Source organism: Hordeum vulgare, chromosome 3H (assembly GCF_904849725.1).
Source record: "Hordeum vulgare subsp. vulgare chromosome 3H, MorexV3_pseudomolecules_assembly, whole genome shotgun sequence".
In the NCBI taxonomy this organism is placed as follows: Eukaryota; Viridiplantae; Streptophyta; class Magnoliopsida; order Poales; family Poaceae; genus Hordeum; species Hordeum vulgare.
Window position 1 is genome coordinate 25671626 of NC_058520.1, and position 23717 is coordinate 25695342.

Here is a 23717-nt window from a genome sequence, read left to right on the forward strand (position 1 = left end):
AAAAGTTGAGAGGGTTACGACAAAAAAGGATGCACTTCTTGTACAAATGGACAATCTGTTTCAAAGTATGAGGGTTTCAGACGAAAACTCATCTGTTACAAAGGCATTTCATTTTTTTTAAAACTGATTTCAACTCTAGACTTTTTGTGCGTTCAGTATGCACCATCAGAAGCCACGTCATCAATTTTCAATCCTTTGTGACATCATTTGCTATTTTTCATACAATTACTGATTTTTTTGACCTAAATGACCGTGAAATTGAAAAGAACTATAAATGAAGTCTCAAAAGATTGAAAGTTGGCATGGTACCATCATTACACCCACATAGCATGTGCAAAACAAGTTGGAAGGGTTATGAGAAAAACAGGACGCACTTCGTGTACAAAATGGACAATCTCTCTCGAAGTATGAGGGTTTCGGACGAAAACTCATCCGTTAGAAAGTCATTTAATTTTTTTAAATAACCTACGAATTACTAAATTGAATATAATGATAAAACACAATAATATTAAAAAGAAGAAAAAAGAATCACGGAAAATAAATAAAGCCAAAAACAAAAAAAATTATTCACAAACTAGTGATTCACACAAATTTCAAATAATTCAAATTTGAAAACTACTCGCACTAAGAGAAATTTTATAATTTTTTTTACCTAAAGCAAAAAAGATTCACAAAAAACTCAAAATAAAGCAAAAAAACAACTCAGAAACAAAAGAAAATATATAAAGCTGAAAAAATGAAAATAAATTAAAAAAAGCCCACCTACTCAGCCACAATGGCGTGCATACGACTAGAAATCCAACATGTAGTTGGGCTAGGATGCAGGCCCGTAAGGCCCAGTAGTCCCACCAAGACAGCACACCTGAGGTAGGCCTAGAAGGTCTGCATTAGAGAGGAGCTCAACGCATTGCCGGCGCCGTGGCGTATAAATAGATGCTGGCTCGCCTCAACTAGCAAGGTGGGACTAAACATCCCTCGCACCCCTCGCCAGCCCCGCCAACCCTTTAGTCCCGGTTGGTGGCTCCAACCGGGATTAAAGGGGTCCTTTAGTCCCGGTTGGAGCGACCAACCGGGACTAAAGCACTAGTAGAAAAAGACACATTTGTTCCGGTTCCAGAGGCCCATTAGCCCCGGTTTTGGAACCGGGACTAAAGGATCGGGACTAAAGGCCCAACCTTTAGTCCCGGTTGGCTTATGAACCGGGCATAAAGGATCTCCACGTGGCTGATGCGGTGAGCCTAGGCAGGAGGAACTTTAGTCCCAATTGGTCACACCAACCGGCCGATTAGTCACACCAACCGGGACCAAATGGCATCCACGCGTCAGCATCTGGCCTGAGCTGGGGTTTTTGAGGGTTAATTTAATGGTTTCATATTGTGTTAGCTAGCTAATAGAGAGAAGTGTCCTCTCTTTCTCCGTGCTTGGTCGAACAACAAGTTTTCGTATATCTATCCGACGCTATTACATATATACAATATAACATCTTTTATAATTAATCCAAAACATCATGTAATTAAGATCCAATGACAAATCCACATGGCAGCCTCCGTCTTTTGGTATGACGTGGTCAAGAAAAAATCCCGCCAATTCCTCTTGAATTGCTCGTATGCGATCATATGGTAGGAGTTCATCCCGCATCTACAAGATCTAATTTAGAGAAGGGGGTCAATACATGCATATATTTGAATAAAACTCAACACAATTGTGAATATTATTTACGTACTAGAAAAAATGTCTCAGAGAAGGCCCGCTCAGAGGTCGAGTGGCAAATGAACTCGCATATGTAGTATGCACATAAAACAGTGCCTTCTTTGTGGTACATACACTTTACGAGAGTAGAGTTCAATCAAACTGATAAGCAATAATGGTAATGATATATTGATGAAAATTTGAATCAATTAGAGATGCGCGGAACTAGCTAGTAGTACTTACTTTGGGGTGCATAAATCACAACTCTTTGTTTAGACCGGGAACCTTATTGGCGAACTTCGTCCAAACCCTACCAGGCAAAGAAATGATTACTTGATATTATGAAATTAACGAAAGTTGCATGCCGATATGGTCTCGGTATATTGACTGAACTTACTTCTTGAGCATTGCAGTAATGTCCTCATAATCGTCTTCGGTTTATGTCTCGAGTCTAAGACATTTACTAATGCCCTACCAACGTAAACGGATAGCAGAATAAAGTGGTCTCTTGGCATGCATATATAGCTCATCAATTAAATTACTTAATTAACCTCGAGTAAGCGAAACTGAGTTACAGAGAAGACAACAACAATCACTTGAAGTCGTAAGAAAGATTATTTCCCCTTTTTTGATGTATAAAGAACAAGTTTAGAAAGTTCTCCTCGGTCTCTTTGAGTGAGTTTCGTATCGTCAATTCATTTACGGTATCTGGGCAAATGAACCCAACGTCGACGATTCGTGCTTTTTTTAATTTGACGATCGTCAATCTGCATAACATATATAGTGAAGATAATTATATATACATGGAATAAACGAGCTGAGCTAGAGACTTAACTATAGAGGTAATACTTACAGAAAGTAGGAAGCCATGAGTTGTTTGTCGAGGGCTAGTAGATAGTATAACTGAAATAACTCCTCAAGTTGAATAGTAATCATGGGAAGTCCAATGAATTTGTGCTCTGGTTTCACTGCCACATATATTGCGGTTTTCCAGACTCCGTGCATGTTTTCATGTACCACTCATGCAATCTGTGCATCATCGTTGTTAGAGCAGGATGACCAGGTTTGACGAGAGGCTTCCCGTGCATGTATTTATATTATTATTTTGTTACATCATCCCCCAAGTAATCATCGGGATTGGTACCGGGCACCATTTCCGGATGATTAGCGACGACGATATCGAGCTCGGGATTTGTTTTCTCACTTCTTCGTTCTCCTAACATTGCATCAATAGAAGTAGTTCCTGACCACAGCGCTTGTGCATATGTCTTTTTAAGAATGCGGTCATAGTTGGAATCCGACGGAGGCACTGGTGGTCACTGTAGTTGATTGATAGTGCGCTCCACTTTCACCGGATCTAGCTTCTCCTTTGGAGGTGGAGTTTTCTTTGCAAAATGGGCCCCCAATTTGGCACAACATATGTCCTCGTTTTCCTCCTTGGTCCTCTCATATGGTAACTTTTCCAGAGGATTGAGAGATGGACCGTATCTGAATTGCCTCCCGCCTCTGCTTGTACTGATAACCTCCGAAGAGAAGGAGGCATCTCTCTTCCGCTTGAGAGAAGGAGTCGGACTGCTCTGACGCGCCTGATGATGAGATGATGTATATACTTCTCGCCCATCGTTGGATACCCCAAGTGGAAGGTGGAGATGTAGTCAGCAACAAATTTCCCTTACACGGAGACTATAAGGTTTATCAAACCAGGAGGACTCCTAGGATCAAGAAGTAGGTGTCTTCCACCCTGGCGCTAGCAAAAGACGTGGACCTGCACACACAACAAATAACTTTGCTCCCAACGATTACACAGAGGTTGTCAATCTCTCCGGCCTTGTAGTTTGCAATGGATCAAAACACAAGCGGGAAGGTAATAGTGATTGCAACGGAAAAGTAAACGAAAGCGGTAAATGATGGAGGTGTAAACAATGAAGGTGATATGGACCGGAGTCACATGATGTTCACTAGTGATGTCTCTCTCCCAAAAGACAATAAACAACTATGCTACGGTAAACAAATCACAGTTAGGCAATTGACAGAATTATGATCGCGCCGCAATGCTAATTATGCTCCATGATAGTTAGAGGTTCAATAGTAATGGGCAGTACGCCGAGACAAGTAGACCGTTTATTCATCAGCATCTAGTTACTAATCATCCACCTTCATATATCTATCCAGAATATCTCTCCGGTGTTAAGTTGCGAGCCCCACCCAAAGTTTAAACTCAAAGCAACGGACAACTGCATTAACGAACTATGTGTAAGGTAAATAGTCCTTGCAACCATGGTCACAAGTGCTACTTCTTGAGCTTGCATTGGTTTTTCCCTTGAAGAGGAAAGGGTGATGCAGCAAAGTAGAGATAAGTATTTCCCTCACTTTGAGAACCAAGGTATCAATCCAGTAGGAGTATCAAGATCAGGCACCAATGAACCTGTGCAAAAACAAACAAACTTGCACCCAGCGCAATAAAGGGGTTGTCAATTCCTTCACGATTACTTGCAAGGTGAGATCTGAAGGTGATAAAAGGTAAAAAGAAATAAAAGTGCAGCAAAGTATTTTTGGTATTTTTGTATGTAGATCTGAATATATGATGTGTAAAATAGACCCGGGGGCAATAGTGTTCACTAGAGGCTTCTCTCATGATAGCAAGTATTACGGTGGGTGAACAAATTACTATCGAGCAATTGATAGAATCGCGCAAAGTCATGACGATATCTAAGGCAATGATCATACATATAGGCATCACGTCCGAGACAAGTAGACCGATACTTTCTGCATCTACTACTATTACTCCACACATCGACTACTATCCAGCATGCATCTAGTGTATTAAGTTCATAACAAACGGAGTAACGCCTTAAGCAAGACGACATGATGTAGAGGGATAAATTCATGCAATATGATATAAACCCCATCTTTTTACCCTCAATGGCAACAACATGATGCGTGCCTTGCTACCCCTTCTGTCACTAGGTGAGGACACCACACGGTATGAACCCAAAACCAAGCACTTCTCCCATTGCAAGAATTATAGATCAAGTTGGCCAAACGAAACCGAACTCGAAGAGAATTACAAGGACACGAAATCATGCATATAATAAATTAGAGAAGACTCAAATAATATTGATAGATAATCTGATCATAAATCCACAATTCATCAGATCTCGACAAACACACCGCAAAAGAAAGTTACATCGGATAGATCTCCATGAAGATCATGGAGAACTTTGTATTGAAGATCCAAGAGAGAGAAGAAGCCATCTAGCTACTAGCTATGGACCCGAAGGTCTGTGGTGAACTACTCACGCATCATCGGAGAGGCAATGGTGTTGATGAAGAAGCCCTCCGTGTCCGAATCCCCTCCGGTAGGGCACCAGAACGGTCCCCAGATGGGATCTTGCGGAGACAGAAGCTTGCGGCGGCGGAAAAATATTTTCGTGGCTCTCTCCTTTGGTTTCGGGATTTTTTGGAATTTATAGGCGAAAGAGGTAGGGCAGAGGAGCTATGGGGGGCCCATGAGCCTACTTGGCGCCCCCTAGGGCGCGCCTAGGGGGCTCGTGACCTCCCACGAGACCTCCTGCCTTGGTTCTCAAGTCCTCTGCGTATCTTCTGTTATGGAAAAAATCATCCCGCAGGTTTTATTCCGTTTGGACTCCGTTTAATATTCTTTTCTGAAAAAGGTCAAAAACACGGAAAAAACAGAAACAGGCACTAGGCACTGAGTTAATAGGTTAGTCCCAAAAATGATATAAAATGGCATATAAATGCATATAAGACATCGCAAGTTGATACTATAATAGCATGGAAGAATCAAAAATTATAGATATGTTGGAGACGTATCAAGCATCCCCAAGCTTAACTCCTGCTCGTCCTCGAGTAGGGAAGTGATAAAGACCGAATTTTTGATGTGGAATGCTATCTAAGATATTTGTTCTTTGTAACTTCTTTATTGTGGCATGAATGTTTAGATCCATAAGATTCAAAACAATAGTTTAATATTGACATGAAAACAATAATACTTCAAGCATACTAGCAAAGTAATCATGAACTTTTGAAATAACAAGGCCAAAGAAAGTTATCCCTACAAAATCATATAGTCTGGCTATGCTCCATCATTCCCACATAATGAATTTAAATCATGCACAACGCCGGTATTGGCCAAGTAATTGTTTTCGCACTCTTACTTTCTCAACTTTTTCAACTCTCACGCAATACATGAGCGTGAGCCATGGATATAACACTATGGGTGGAATAGAGTGTGGTGGAGGTTGTGAGGCAAAAAAAGGAGGAGATGGTCACATCGACTCGTCGTATGAATGGCCTATGGAGATTCCCATCAATAGATATCAATGTGAATGAGTAGGTATTGCCATGCAACGGATGCACTAGAGCTATAAGTGTATGAAAACTCAAAAAGAAAACTAGTGGGTGTGCACCCAACTTGCTTGCTCACGAACACCTAGGGCAATTTTGAGGAAGCCCATCATTGGAATTTACAAGCCCAGTTATATAATGAAAATTCCCACAAGTATATGAAAGTGACAAAACAATAGACTCTCTATCATGAAGAACATGGTGCTATTTTGAAGCACAAGTGTGGAAAAAGATAGTAGCATTGTCCCTTCTCTCTTTTTCTCTCATCATTTTTTTGGGGCTCTTTGGCCTCTTTTTTTTGTTGGGCATGTTTGGCCTCTTTTTTTATTTCCTAACATGGGACAATGCTCTAATAATGATGATCATCACACTTTTATTTACTTACAACTCGATGCTTAGAACAATAATGACTCTATATGAAATGCCTCCGGTAGTGTACCGGGATGTGCAACGATCTACCTTAGCGTATGACGTTGGAACATCTCGCTAGCTATGTTACGATCATGAAATGGAAAATGAAAATGACAGCACATGTCATGAGACGGAACGGTGGAAGTTGCATGGCAATATATCTCGGAATGGCTATGAAAATGCCATAATAGGTAGGTATGGTGGCTGTTTTCAGGAAGGTATATGGTGGGTTTGTGCACCGGCGAAAGTTGCGCGGCACTAGAGAGGCTAGCAATGGTGGAAGTTGAGAGTGCATCTATACCATGGACTCACATTAGTCATGAAGAACTCATATACTTACTGCGAAAGTTTTATTAGTAATCAAAACAAAGTGCTAAACGCATACTCCTAGGGGAAGTATTGGTAGGTGTTAACCATCGCGCGATACCGACCGCCACACAAAGGATGACAATCAATAAATCAATTATGCTCCAACTTCCTAACATAGCGGTTCACCATACGTGCATGCTACGGGAAGCACTAACCTCAACACAAGTATTTCTAGATTCACAACACACTACTAACATAACTCTAATATTACCATATCCATATCTCAAAACTAATTGTGAGGAATAAAACTTCTCTTACTAATAAATGCACTTGAATATGAAAGTTTTTATTATCTTCTCTTTGGATGCCTATCATATTTAGGAATAATTTCATAGCACACGCCAATTAGCAAGTTACTTAGAGAAAGCTCTCTCAAAATGATATAAGTGAAGATCGAGAGTTTTTATTTCTACAAAATATGACACCGCCATGCTCTAAAAATATTTAAGTTAAGCACTAGAGCAAAATTATCTAGCTCAAAAGATATAAGTGAGGCTCATGGGAGCTAAATTGCCTAGCTCACAAGATATAAGTGAAGCTCATTGAGTATTCTAACAAATTCACGATGAGTGCATGTCCCTCTAAAAAAGGTGTGCAACAAGGATGATTGTGATAAAACAAAAAAGCAAAGACTCCTATAATACAAGACGCTCCAAGAAAAACACATATCATGTGGTAAATAAAAATATATCTCCAAGTAACGTTACCGATGGATTGAAGACGTAAGAGGGGATGCCTTCCCGGGGCGTCCCCAAGCTTAGGCTTTTTGTTGTCCTTGAATTTGGCTTGGGATGACCCGGGCATCCCCAAGCTTAGGCTCTTTCCACTCTTTATTCCATTATCCATAAGAACATCACCCAAAACTTGAAAACTTCACAACACAAAACTTAAACACAAACTCGTGATATCATTAGGATAAGAAAACAAACCACCAACTTTTTAGGTACTGTAGTAAACTTAATTTCCATTTAGATTGATGTTATTTTATTGTATACTCACTTCTCCATGGCTCGTATCCTATACTAACCATAGTTTCATAAAAATAAGTAATCAACACAACAAAAACAGAATCTGTCAAAAACAGAACAATCTGTGGCAATCTGTATATTTCGTATACCTCTGCTATCCCAAAAATACTGAAAAATTATGACAGTTATGGTAATTTGCGTATAAATCAGCAGCAAAAATAATCAACTCAAAAGTTTTTTCTGGATAGGAATTAAAAATAATTTCGTGAGCACAAAGTTTGTGTCTTTTTCAGCATGATTAAACAACCATCGCCAAAACTAATCATAAAGGTTCTACTTGGCACAAACGCAAATTAAAACATAAAAACACAATCATAACAGAATCATGATGGTGTGGACTTAACAAAACAGAAAGTAAAAAAGCAAAAATAAATTTATTCATTGGGTGCCTCCCAACAAGCGCTTTTCTTTAAACCCTTTTAGCTAGGCATTGATAATTCAATGATGCTCACATGAAAGATAGCAATCGGACACGAAGAGAGCATCATGAAACATGTGAAAAACATATCTAAGTCTAACATTCTTCCTATGCATAGGACTTTTATAGGAAAACAAATTATCAAGACAAGCAATAACTACCATATGCAAGGAAGAAGAAAGAGACAATATCAATCTCAACATAACGAGAGGTAATTCAGTAACATGAAAGTTTCTACCACAATATTTTCCTCTCTCGTAATAATTGCATGTGGGATCATATTCAAATTCAACAATATAACTATCACATAGGATATTATTTTCAAGATCCACATGTATGCAAAGTTGACACTCTTTATTATTGCAATCATTATTATAAATATCATATTCATCATGAGGCTTAAACAAATTTTCAAGGTCATAAGAAAAATCATCACCCCAATCATGATCATTGCAATAAGTAGTGGACATAGCAAAACTAGCATCCCCGAGCTTAGGGTTTTGCATATTTTCAGCATAATTGACATTCATTGAATTTATAATAAAATCATTGCAATCATGCTCTTATTTAAAGGGGCTAGCAAGTGTGGATTCAAGAACAATAGTTTCACGTTTAACATAAGGAACTATAGCAAGTTCATCTCCATAGGCATCATTAATATTGGCATCGTGGCCACAAGCATAGAAAGCATCATGTTTATCAAGGGGAGATATTTCAATCATATCAATGGAATCACAATTATCTATACGTTCATGCATATCATTATTTTCCTCCAAAGAACCGGACATTCTCTCAATAAATTCAATAAAATAGGCATTAGAAGCAAAGTTCTCACGGCAGTAATTAAGTATGTCAAGATTTTCATACTTGTAGAGAGTAATATCATACTTTTCAATCAAAGAAGCAACTTCATGAGCACCCTTAAAAAACAACAAATTCTTCAATTTGTTTGATATCATAATAGCTATAAACAACCTTTTCATAAGAAGATAAGATTTCATTATCATTAAACTCACAAAGGTAGGGAAGGTGTTTTTTTAGGGTTTTTAGAGCAACAAGTATTATCATAAATTTCACATAGATTCAAAGCATAGCATAGCAAACTATTTATGTGATGCCATAAGAGTCTCCCCTTTTTCAGACAAACGGAGATGCACAAAATGAGCATGCTCATCTAAAGATTTCCCATCAACCAAGCTAGTTGGGGTTTCAGCACGAGCACAAAGGGATCGAAGACGATCCAAGTAGAAAACTTTAAGTGGATCCATATCAATAGATACTTAGCGAGCAAAGATGCAAGCATATTGAAGGCACATAGCACACAAGCAAAGGAAAGGCAAACAAAAAAGGCAAATATTTTTGTAAATTTTGTTTTTTTAGAAGTGAGGGAGAGGAAAACGAGAGGCAAAAGGCAAATAATGTTAATGCAAGAGATGAGTTTGCGATAGGTACTTGGTAGATATGCTTCAATTGAATACTTCCCCGGCAACGGCGCCAGAAATTCTTCCTGCTACTTCTTGAGCTTGCGTTGGTCTTTCCCTTGAATAGGAAAGGGTGATGCAGCAAAGTAGAAATAAGTATTTCCCTCAGTTTGAGAACCAAGGTATCAATCTAGTAGGAGTATCAAGATGAGGCACCAATGAACCTATGGAAAAACAAACAAACTTGCACCCAACGCGATAAAGGGGTTGTCAATCCCTTCATGATTACTTGCAAGGTGAGATCTGAAGGTGATAAAAGGGGAAAAGAAATAAAATTGCAGCAAAGTATTTTTGGTATTTTTGTATGTAGATCTGAATATATGATGTGTAAAATAAACCCGGGGGCCATAGTGTTCACTAGAGGCTTCTCTCATGATAGCAAGTATTACGGTGGGTGAACAAATTACTATCGAGCAATTGATAGAATCACGCAAAGCATGACGATATCTAAGGCAATGATCGTACATATAGGCATCACGTCCGAGACAAGTAGACCAATAGTTTCTGCATCTACTACTATTACTCCACACATCGACCGCTATCCAGCATGCATATAGTGTATTAAGTTCATAACTAACGGAGTAACGCCTTAAGCAAGATGACATGGTGTAGAGGGATAAATTCATGCAATATGATATAAACCCCATCTTTTTGCCCTCGATGGCAACAACACGATGCGTGCCCCGCTACCCCTTCTGTCACTAGGTGAGGACACCGCACGGTATGAACCCAAAACCAAGCACTTCTCCCATTGCAAGAATTATAGATCAAGTTGGCCAAATGAAACCAATAACTCGAAGAGAATTACAAGTATACGAAATCATGCATATAATAAATTAGAGGAGACTCAAATAATATTCATAGATAATCTGATCATAAATTCACAATTCATCAGATCTTGACAAACACACCGCAAAAGAAAGTTACATGAGATAAATCTCCATGAAGATCATGGAGAACTTTGTATTGAAGATCCAAGAGAGAGAAGAAGCCATCTAGCTACTAGCTATGGACCCGAAGGTCTGTGGTGAACTACTCACACATCATCGGAGAGGCGATGGTGTTGATGAAGAAGCCCTCCGTGTCCGAATCCCCCTCCGGCAGGGCACCAGAATGGTCCCCAGATGGGATCTTGCGGAGACAGAAGTTTGCGGTGGCGGAAAAGTATTCCCGTGGCTCTCTCCTATGGTCTCGGGATTTTTGGGAACTTACAGGCGAAAGAGGTAGGGCAGAGGAGCCACGGGGGGCCCACGAGCCTGCTAGGCGCGACCTGTTGGAAATATGCCCTAGAGGCAATAATAAATTAGTTATTATTATATTTCTTTGTTCATGATAATCGTTTATTATCCATGCTATAGTTGTATTGATTGGAAACACAGTGCATGTGTGGATACATAGACAAAACACTGTCCCTAGTAAGCCTCTAGTTGACTAGCTCGTAGATCAAAGATGGTCAAGGTTTCCTGACCATAGGCAAGTGTTGTCACTTGATAACGGGATCACATCATTAGGAGAATCATGTGATGGACTAGACCCAAACTAATAGACGTAGCATGTTGATCGTGTCATTTGGTTGCTACTATTTTCTGCGTGTCAAGTATTTGTTCCTATGACCATGAGATCATATAACTCACTGACACCGGAGGAATGCTTTGTGTGTATCAAACGTCGCAACGTAACTGGGTGACTATAAAGATGCTCTACAGGTATCTCCGAAGGTGTTCGTTGAGTTAGTATGGATCGAGACTCGGATTTGTCACTCCGTCTGACGGAGAGGTATCCCGGGGCCCACACGGTAATACAACATCACACACAAGCCTTGCAAGCAATGTGACTTAGTGTAAGTTGCGGGATCTTGTATTACGGAACGAGTAAAGAGGCTTGCCGGTAAACGATATTGAAATAGGTATGCGGATACTGACGATCGAATCTCGGGCTAGTAACATACCGAAGGACAAAGGGAATGACATGCGGGATTATATGAATCCTTGGCACTGAGGATCAAACGATAAGATAATCGCCGAATATGTAGGATCCAATATGGGCATCCAGGTCCCGCTATTGGATATTGACCGAGGAGTCACTCGGGTCATGTTTACATAGTTCTCGATCCCGCAGGGTCTGCACACTTAAGGTTTGACGTTGTTTTATGCGTATTTGAGTTATATGGTTGGTTACCGAATGTTGTTCGGAGTCCCGGATGAGATCACGGACGTCACGAGGGTTTCCGTAATGGTTCGGAAACGAAGATTGATATATAGGATGAGTTCATTTGGTTACCGGAAGGTTTTCGGGCATTACCGGTAATGTACCGGGAATGACGAATGGGTTCCGGATCTTCACCTGGAGGGGGGACCACCCACCCGGGAAGGCCCAAGGACCTTGGGGGTGGCGAACCAAGTAGGTGGGGTCAGCCGAAGGCTGCCTTGCGCAAGAGAGAATGAAAAACCAAAAGAAGAGAAAAAAAAGGAAAGGTGGGAAAGAATAGAAGGACTCCACCTTCCAATCCTAGTTGGACTAGGATTGGAGGAGGACTCCTCCTCCCCTTGGTGGCGCAGCCCTTGGAGCTCCTTGAGCCTCAAGGCAAGCCTCCCCTCCCCTCCTCCTATATATATGGAGCTATTAGGGCTGATTTGAGGCAACTTTTGCCACGGCAGCCCGACCACATACCTCCACGGTTTTTCCTCTAGATCGTGTTTCTGCACACCTCGGGCGGAGCCCTGCTGAGATTAGATCACCACCAACCTCCGGAGCGCCGTCATGATGCCGGAGAACTCATCTACCTCTCCGTCTCTCTTGCTGGATCAAGAAGGCCAAGATCATCGTTGAGCTGTACGTGTGCTGAACATGGAGGTGCCGTCCGTTCGGCACTAGATTGGAGCGGATCGTGGGACGGATCGCGGGACGGTTCGTGGGACGGTTCGCGGGGCAGATCGAGGGACGTGAGGACGTTCCACTACATCAACCTCGTTTCTTAACGCTTCTGCTGTGCGATCTACAAGGGTACGTAGATCGGAAATCCCCTCTCGTAGATGGACATCACCATGATAGGTCTTCGTGCGCGTAGAAATTTTTTGTTTCCCATGCGACGTTCCCCAAAAGTGGCATCATGAGCTAGGTACATGCATAGATGTCTTCTCGAGTAGAACACAAAAGTTTTTGTGGGCGGTGATGTGCGTTTTACTGCCCTCCTTAGCCTTTTCTTGATTCAGCGGTATTGTTGGATCGAAGCGGCTCGGACCGACATTACTCGTACGCTTACGAGAGACTGGTTTCATCGCTACGAGTAACTCCGTTGCTCAAACATGACCGGTGAGTGTCGGTTTCTCCAACTTTAGTTGAATCGGATTTGATCGAGGAGGTCCTTGGATGAGGTTAAATAGCAATTCATATATCTCCGTTGTGGTGTTTGCGTAAGTAAGATGCGATCCTACTAGATACCCATGGTCACCACGTAAAACATGCAACAACAATTAGAGGACGTCTAACTTGTTTTTGCACGGTATGCTTGTGATGTGATATGGCCAACGATGTGATGTGATATATTGGATGTATGAGATGATCATGTTGTAATAGTTAATATCGACTTGCACGTCGATGGTACGGCAACCGGCAGGAGCCATAGGGTTGTCTTTAAACTAACATTTGTGCTTGCAGATGCATTTACTATATTGCTAGGACGTAGCTTTAGTAGTAATAGCATGAGTAGCATGACAACCCCGATGGCGACACGTTGATGGAGATCATGATGATGGAGATCATGGTGTGATGCCGGTGACAAGAAGATCGTGTCGGTGCTTTGGTGATGGAGATCAAGAAGCACATGATGATGGCCATATCATGTCACTTATGAATTGCATGTGATGTTAATCGTTTATGCACCTTATCTTGCTTAGAACGACGGTAGCATTATGAGGTGATCTCTCACTAAAATTTCAAGACGAAATTGTGTTCTCCCCGACTGTGCACCGTTGCGACAGTTCTTCGTTTCGAGACACCACGTGATGATCGGGTGTGATAGACTCAACGTTCACATACAACGGGTACAAAACAGTTGCACACGCGGAACACTCGGGTTAAGCTTGACGAGCCTAGCATGTGCAGACATGGCCTCGGAACACATGAGACCGAAAGGTCGAGCATGAATTGTATAGTTGACATGATTAGCATAGAGATGCTTACCACTGAAACTTTTCTCGACTCACGTGAGGATCGGACTTGAGATAGTGGATTTGGATCATGTACCACTCAAATGACTAGAGAGATGTACTTTTTGAGTGGGAGTTCTTAAGTAATATGATTAATTGAACTAATTGTCATGAATATAGTCTAATGGTCTTTGCGAATTATGATGTAGCTTGCGCTATAGCTCTACTGTTTTTATATGTTCCTAGAGAACATTTAGTTGAAAGTTGATAGTAGCAAACTTGGCAGACTCAGTCTGTAAAGCCGAGGATTGTCCTCGTTGCTGCGTAGAAGGCTTATGTCCTTAATGCACCACTCGGTGTGCTTCACCTCGAGCATCGTCTGTAGATGTTGTGAACATCCGACATACACGTTTCTGATGACTACACGATAATTCAGTACAAAAGACTTAATGGCTGAGAAGCAAGGCGCCGAAGACATTTTGAAACGTCACGGAACATAAGAGATGAAATTGTGATTTCATGCTTGTGCCCTTGTTAAGAGGTATGAGACCTCCGACAAGATTCTTTGTCCATGAAGTAGAGGAGAAAAGCTCAATCATTGAGCGTGTTATCAGATTATCTGAGTACGACAATCGCTTGAATCAAGTGGGAGTTGATCTTCCAGATAAGATAGTGATGGTTCTCCAAAGTCACTGCCACCAAGCTGTGAGAGCTTCGTTATGAACTATGACATATCAAGGATAGATACAATGATCCTTGAGCGATTCGCGATGTTTGACACTGCGAAAGTAGAAATCAAGAAGGAGCATCAATAGTTGATGGTTAGTAAAACCACTAAGTTTCGACAAAGGCAAGGGATAGAAGGGATACTTCGTGAAACGGCAAAGCAGTTGCTGCACTAATGAAGAGAACCCATATTAAACCCAAGCCCGGGACTAAGTGCTTCTGTTATGAGGGGAAAGGTCACTGAGGCGGAGCAACTTTAGATACTTGGTAGATAAGAAGGCTGGCAAAAGTCGAAAGAAGTATATTTGATATACATGATGTTGATGTGTACTTTACTAGTACTCCTAGTAGCACGAGGGTATTGGATACCGGTTCGGTTGCTAAGTGATTAGTGACACGAAATGAAAGCTATGGCATAAACAGAGACTGGCAAAACGCGAGGTGACGATACGTGTTGGAAGTGTTTCCAAGGTTGATATGATCTAACGTCGCACACTCCCTCTACCATCGGGATTGGTGTTAAACCTAAATAATTGTTATTTGGTGCTTGCATTAAGCATGAACATGATTGGATCGTGTTTATTGCAATACGATTATTCATTTAAAGAGAATAATGGTTACTCTATTTGCTTGAATAATCACCTTCAATGGTTTATTGAATCTCGATCGTAGTGTTACACATGTTCATGATATTGGTGCCAAAAGATACGAGGTAATGATGATAGTACCACTTACTTGTGGCACTGCCGCTTGAGTCATGTTGGTATAAATTGCATGAAGAGGCTCCATGCTGATGGATCTTTATACTCACTTGATTTTGAATCACTATTGACATGCAAATCATACCACATGAGCAAGGCCTTGTTTTCATTGAGATGAAACAAGATAATAACTTGTTGGAAGTGATACATTTTGATGTATGCAGTCCAATGGGTGCTGAGGCACGCAGTGGATATCATTATGTTCTTACTTCAATGACGATTTGAGTAGATACAAGAGTATTTACTTAATGAATCACAAGTCTGAATTATTGAAAAGTTCAGTTCTGTTTCAGGAGTGAAGTTCGTTGTAACAAGAGGATAAAATGTCTACGATTTGATCATAGAAAAGAATATCTGAGTTACGAGTTTTGGTACGCAGTTAAGACAATGTGGAAATTGTTTCGCAGTTCATGCCACCTAGAACATCATAGTGTGATGATGTGTGTGAATGTCATAGCCACACACTATTTGGTATGGTGCATGCTATGATGTCTCTTATCGAATTACCACTATCGTCTATGGGTTATGCATTAGAGACAACCGCATTCACTTTAAATAGGGCACCGCATATTTCCGTTGAGATGACACAGTATAGACTGAGGTTGAGAGAAATCTAAACTGTCGTTTCTTGAAAGTTTGGGGCTTCGACACTTATGTGAAAAGTTTAAGTCTTATAAGCTCAAACCCAAAGCGAATAAATGCATCTTCATGGGATATCCAAAACAGTTGGGTACATCTCCTATCTCAGATCCAAAAGCAAAGTGTTTGTTTCTAGAAACGGATCCTTTCTTGAGGAAAGGTTTCTCTCGAAAGAATTGAGTGGGAGGGTGGTAGAATTTGATGATGTTATTGAACCATCACTTCAACCAGTGTGTAGCAGGGCGCAGGAAGTTGTTCCTGTGGCGCCTACACCAATTGAAGTGAAAGCTGGTGATGGTGATCATCGAGCATCGGATCAAGTTACTACAAGCCTTGTAGGTTGACAAGGTCGCGTACTACTGTAGAGTGGTACGGTAACCCTGTCTTGGAGGTCATGTTGTTGAGCAACAGTGAACCTATGAGTTATGGAGAACGCAATGGTGGAAGCCATGAAATCCGAGAGAGGATCCATGTATGAAATCAAAGTGTATACTTTGGAAGAACTACTTGATGGTCATAGGACTATTGAGTAAAGATGGATCTTTAAAAGGAAGACAGACGATGATGGTGATAAGTCACTATTAAGAAAAGCTCGACTTGTCGCAAATATGTTTCCGACAAGATCAAACAGTTGACTATGATGAGACTTTCTCACTCGTAGTGATGCTAAAAGTGTGTTAGAATTACGTTAGTAGTTGCTGCATTATTTATGAAATAGTGCACATAGGATGTCAAAACATTGTTTCCTCGACGGTTTCCTTGAGCAAACATTGTATGTGATACAACCAGGAGGTTTTGTCGATCCTAAAGATACTAGCAAGTATGCAAGCTCCAGCGATCCTTCAATGGACTGATGCAAGCATCTCAGAGTTAGAATATACACTTTGATGAGATGATCAAAGATTTTGGGTTTGTACAAAGTTTATGAGAAACTTGTATTTCCAAAGAAGTGAGTGGGAGCACTATAGAATTTCTGATAAGTATATGTGGTTGACATATTGTGGATCAGAAGTAATGTAGAATTTCTGTAAAGCATACAAGGTTGTTTGAAAGGAGTTTTCAAAGGAATACCTAGATTGCGCTACTTGAACGTTGAGCATCAAAGATCTATGGAGATAGATCGAAAGCGCTTAATAGAAGTTTCAACAAGATGCATGCCTTGACAAGTTTTTGAAGGAGTTCAAAATAGATCAGCAAAGAAGGAGTTCTTGGTTGAGTTGTGAGGTGTGAATTTGAGTAAGACTCAAAACCCGACCCCTGCAGAATAAAGAGAATAGACGAAGGTCGTCTTCTATGCCTTGGCCGTAGAATCTGAAGTATGCCATGCTGGGTACCGCACCTGATGTGTGCCTTGACTCAAAGTCTGCTGAGAGGTACAGAGAGTGATCCATGATTGAATCACTAGCAGCGGTAAAAATTTATCCTTAGTAATTGATGGACTAAGGAATTTTTCTCGATTATGGAGGTGGTTAAAAAGTTCGTCGTAAAGGGTTACGTCGATGCAAGCTTTGACACTAATCCGAATAACTATGAGTAGTGAAACGGATTCGTATAGTAGAGTAGATATTTGGAGTACTTCCGAATAGCACATAGTAGCAGCATCTATAAGATGACATAAAGATTTGTAAAGAACACACGGATCTGAAAGTTTCACAACCATTGACTAAAACCTCTCTCAGGAGCAAGACGTGATTAGACCCCATAACTATATGGGTGTTGGATTCGTTGGAATCACATGGTGATGTGAACTAGATTATTGACTCTAGTGCAAGTGGGAGACTGTTGGAAATATGCCCTAGAGGCAATAATAAATTAGTTATTATTATATTTCTTTGTTCATGATAATCGTTTATTATCCATGCTATAATTGTATTGATTGGAAACATAGTGCATGTGTGGATACATAGACAAAGCACTGTCCCTAGTAAGCCTCTAGTTGACTAGCTCGTTGATCAAAGATGGTCAAGGTTTCCTGACCATAGGAAAGTGTCGTCACTTGATAACGGTATCACATCATTAGGAGAATCATGTGATGGACTAGACCCAAACTAATAGACGTAGCATGTTTATCGTGTCATTTTGTTGCTACTGTTTTGTGCGTGTCAAGTATTTGTTCCTATGACCATGAGATCATATAACTCACTGACACCGGAGGAATGCTTTGTGTGTATCAAACGTCACAACGTAACTGGATGACTATAAAGATGCTCTACAAGTATCTTCAAAGGAGTTCGTTGAGTTAGTATGGATCGAGACTGGGATTTGTCACTCCATGTGATGGAGAGGTATCTCGGGGCCCACTCGGTAATACAACATCACACACAAGCCTTGCAAGCAATGTGACTTAGTGTAAGTTGCGGGATCTTGTATTAAGGAACGAGTAAAGAGACTTGCCGGTAAACGAGATTGAAATAGGTATGCGGATACTAACGATCGAATCTCGAGCTAGTAACATACCGAAGGACAAAGGGAATGACATACGGGATTATAGAATCCTTGGCACTGAGGTTCAAACAATAAGATCTTCGTAGAATACGTAGGATCCAATATGGGCATCCAGGTCCCTCTATTGGATATTGACCGAGGAGTCACTCGGGTCATGTCTACATAGTTCTCGAGCCCGCAGGGTCTGCACACTTAAGGTTTGACGTTGTTTTATGCGTATTTGAGTTATATGGTTGGTTACCGAATGTTGTTCAGAGTCCCGGATGAGATCACGGACGTCATGAGGGTTTCCGGAATGGTCCGGAAACGAATATTGATATATAGGATGACTTCATTTGGTTACCGAAAGGTTTTCGGGCATTACCGGTAATGTACCGGGAATAACGAATGGGTTCTGAATCTTCACCGGGAGGGGGGACCACCCACCCGGGAGGGCCCAAGGACCTTGGGGTGGCGCACCAAGTAGGGGTCAGCCGAAGTCTGTTTTGAGCAAGAGAGAAAGAAAAACCAAAAGAAGAGAAAGACAGAAAAAGGAAAGGTGGGAAAGAAGAGAAGGACTCCACCTTCCAATCCTAGTTGGACTAGGATTGGAGGAGGACTCCTCCTCCCCTTGGTGGCGCAGCCCTTGGGGCTCCTTGAGCCTCAAGGCAAGCCTCCCCTCCCCTCCTCCTATATATATGGAGCTATTAGGGCTGATTTGAGACAACTTTTGCCACGGCAGCCCGACCACATACCTCCACGGTTTTTCCTCTAGATCGCGTTTCTGCAGAACTCGGGCGGAGCCCTGCTGAGAATAGATCACCACCAACCTCCGGAGCGCCATCATGCTGCCGGAGAACTCATCTACCTCTCTGTCTTTATTGCTGGATCAAGAAGGCCGAGATCATCGTCGAGCTATACGTGTGCTGAACACGGAGGTTCCGTCCGTTCGGCACTAGATTGGAGCGGATCGTGGGACGGATCGCGGGACGGTTCGTGGGGCGGATCGAGGGACGTGAGGATGTTCCACTACATCAACCATGTTTCTTAACGCTTCTGTTGTGCGATCTACAAGGGTACGTAGATCGGAAATCCCCTCTCGTACATGGACATCACCATGATAGGTCTTCGTGCGCGTAAAATTTTTTTGTTTCCCATGCGACGTTCCCCAACACGACCCCCTAGGGCGCGCCTAGGGGGCTCGTGACCTCCCACGAGACCTCCTTCCTTGGTTCTCAACTCCTCTACGTATCTTCTGTTATGGAAAAAAATCAGCCCACAGGTTTTATTCCATTTGGACTCCGTTTAATATTCTTTTCTTAAAAAGGTCAAAAACACGAAAAAAACAGAAACTCCACTAGGCACTGAGTTAATAGGTTATTCCCAAAAATGATATAAAATGGCATATAAATGCATATAAGAAATCCCAAGTTGATAATATAATAGCATGGAACAACAAAAATTATAGATACGTTGGAGACGTATCAACAAGCACCGTTGTTCTATCCCTCGTGGCAACAAGAACATCCCCTAGTCTCATGTTTTTGTCACTGAAGCTAGACATTGAGGGGCCCGAACCCACAATCATGCATAACGCTCCCTCTTGGAGTCACGATCTACTACTTGGCCAAAGCAATAAAAAGCAACGAAGAACATGCATGAATCTCTAAGGAACATAATATAAACGGATAATCAAATATATAACTCATAACTATCTGAACATAATCTAATAATCCATCGGATCCCAACAAACCGAGCATAGCAAAAGCAAGAGAATGACATAGATGCCTTGATCATGTAGGGCAGCTCATAAGGACTGACCATTAAAGCACAAGATTGGAGAGAAGACATCACATAGCTACTGGTCAAGGACTCATATATGCTCCAAGGAGGACTACTCACGACACGTCCGGGAAGCGTCCATGGTGGTGGAGAAGCTCCGAGAGGTCAATCCTCCCTCGGCAGGGTGCCGGTAAGAAGTCTGCTGACGGTCCCAATCTTGGAAGCACTGCAGCGTCAGAACGATGCAGAAATTCGCGATTCCAGAAAATCTACGATGGTTTCCTCATGGAAGTCTAAATATAGGCCAAAGGAGGGCACCAGAGGAGGTGGGCCCGACCCAGGCGACCTCCTGGTGTGGCTTGGGGCCTGGCCGCGCCAGCAGGCCACTTGGGATGCCCCTGGCCCCCCTCTGTCCCTCCTACAATGATCCCGAAGCTTCACTTTCGCTGATTTTATATATATATATATATTTGGATTTTTTCGGGCTTCGGAAAATTGGGTAAAAGCCCCTGCAAAAAAGACATCAGCTGACAGAAACTGGCACTAGGTGCACTGAGTTAGTAGGTTAGTCCAAATATGTGTAAAATGATATAAAAATGTAGCAAAACATATAACATTGTCACCCAAAAGATCATGGAACAAGCAAAAATTGTAGATACGTTTGGGACGTATCAACATCCCCAAGCTTAATTTCTGCTCCTCCTCGAGTAGATAAATGATAACACAATAATTTCTGTGGTGACATGCTAACACACATATAAGAACTTCAAAGTAAAGCAAGTGAGATATGCAATTCAAGTCAAGACAATAACAAGCAAGAGTCTATATCTAGTATTGAATTTAGGAAAGTAAGAACATAATGGTGCAATAGCTCTCGCTGTCCGTGACTCGAATGTCTCCAAATGGTGTTTGCGTGTTAGAAGTGGGAGATGGGTTCAGAGATGATATATATTTTTTAATTGAGAACTCAATCTACTAAACATCACACTTAGTCTCCTTCGGAATCTTATTTGGACTCATCCCCAGACCACTTGTCAGGCACAAGTCAAAATGATCCTCTCCCTTTCGATTTTGAGCACTCATGCAATGGATGAGCGTAAGCAAGATATGTTGGCACTTAGTATGGAAAATAGAATAATGATGGGGAAGGAAGACAAAAAGGTGTGAATGGCTCACATCAACAAGGACAACCATAGGCGAGAGAAACCCAAATGATAGATATGATGTGAGGAGTAGGGATTGCCATGTAACGGATGCACATATAAGCTAAGGTAAGCTCTCCAATGGAACTAGTGGGGTTGCATCCAACTTGTTTGCTCATGAAGACCTAGAGCTCATTTGAGGAGGCTCATCATTGGAATATGCAAACCAAGTTCTATAATGTAAGAGTCCCCACATAGTTATGCATGAATGATAATCTCTATGTAGTAGCAATATAGTAATGGAGTACGAGTGTGGATCTTTCAAAAGGAATAGTAGTGTTGCCCCTTTCTCTCTTTTTATTTCTCTTTTTTTTCTCCTTTTTTATGGCCTCTTTGGCTCTTCCTTTTTATCTCTCATTTGTCCTCTTTGGGATCTTTTGTTTTGTCCACTTTGGGATCTTTTCCTCACTTAAGGGCAACACTCTATGTTTTACATGAATGGAAAGAAAAATCATCACACTTTATAAGAAGTACTCAACATAAAGGCAAGTGAAAACTATCATGATGTATACAAATGTATGCCTCTTCCAGTGTAGCAGGATATGCAATGATACTAGCCCGTCATGTAGCAGTAATGAGGGCAAGGCTCAACTAGCATGCGGCTCTACGATCTAGCAAAAGCATGTATGACATGAAGATCAAATCATGAGATGGTGGATGTTGCATGGCAATGTATCTCAGAAAGGTATGGAAATGCCTTAATAGGTAGGTATGGTGGCTGTTTTGAGGAAATATATAATGAGGCTTATGTATGACAGAGCGTATCATGTCATGGGTTTGGATGCACCGGTGGAGTTTGCACTAACTCTCAATTTGAGAAAGGGCAATGCACGGTACCAAAGAGGCTAGCAAAATATGGATGGTCGAAGTGCCAACAATCGAATACTCGCATTAGTCTGAAGAACTCATACACTCATTATCGGTAACTCTCTATCTAGTTAGGAAATTCACAAAGAGACAAGTACCCCGAGGAGGAATCTTTGGGGGTTTGGTTATCCTTGCACATCCTCGACTCATGGTAAGGTGAGGGTACTCTATATATTCCAACCCCTCCAGAGGTTAGCAATCAATTTAGTAGCTAGAGTTCTCAACTAATTTTTTCGTTTTTGAAAAACACACGGATTTCCCAAAATACGACACCTATCACTAATAGGCTCAAGCTCTTGGCACCAATAGTCCAAACATTACTCAAATCAATACCTCAAAACTATTGCAAGTTACTACTATACTTAAATAGCAACCCCAGTTACCTACTCATGCAAGACAGACAATTCAGTGCAACGAGCCAACTCTCTAAACAAGATAAGCCTGATAACTCAAGAGAGTTCCAAAATCAGCCTAAATAATAGCTCTTAAAAAGATAAGCATGAAAACTAAGAGCTAAGCATGACAGTAGCTACGGAAAGATGAAGAACACACAAAAAAATATAAGCATGAAAACTATGTTGTGTTCTAGAGTGGAATGGAGCGTGTGTCTCTCCTAAAAAAGGTAGGCCAGGTTCCGACTTGTTATGACCAGCAAATAAAACTAAAACAAAACTAAAACTAAACTAAAAAGCAAATAACAGGACACTCCAAGCATAGCACATATCATATGAAGTGATAAAAATATAGCATGGAGATGGACGAACTGATGATTGTTGATAGAGAAGAGGATACACGGGGGCATCCCCAAGCTTAGACGCTTGAGTCTCCTTGAATATTTCTTGGGATGCATGGGGCATCCCCAAGCTTGAGCGTTTGACACTCCTATATCTTCTTTCATCATCTCTCCCATCGCATACTTGAAAACTCCCTTCATACAAAACTCATCATAAGCTGATTAGAGTGGTTAGTTCCCTTAATAAAATAATTCAATACCTGCTGGAAATAAAGATTTTCATGAAAATCTACTGATTCTTATGAATTCCAAAGGGTTTTTGCAAATAAAAGGCAAGCGTAGGATTTGCAAACCAATGAAAACGCAAAACATGGCAGAATCTGTGAAAAAGAGAACAACAAGTAGTCAATAATTTATTCGGGGAACTTCTGCAACTCAAATTAAAAAACTGAGAACAGATGCCAGAAATATAATTATATAGAGCATGCTGTAAAAACAATTCAGATCAAAAATATGATCTGGTGTTTTTTGGTGAACTTTTCCGTCAACCAGACAGAATCTATTTCTGGATAGCATGTCACAATTTTTGAACTTTCTTGCAATCGGAGGCTATAACTTGGCACAAAGCTTAAAAATAAAGATACAATGATGTTGCTACAGTAGTAACACAC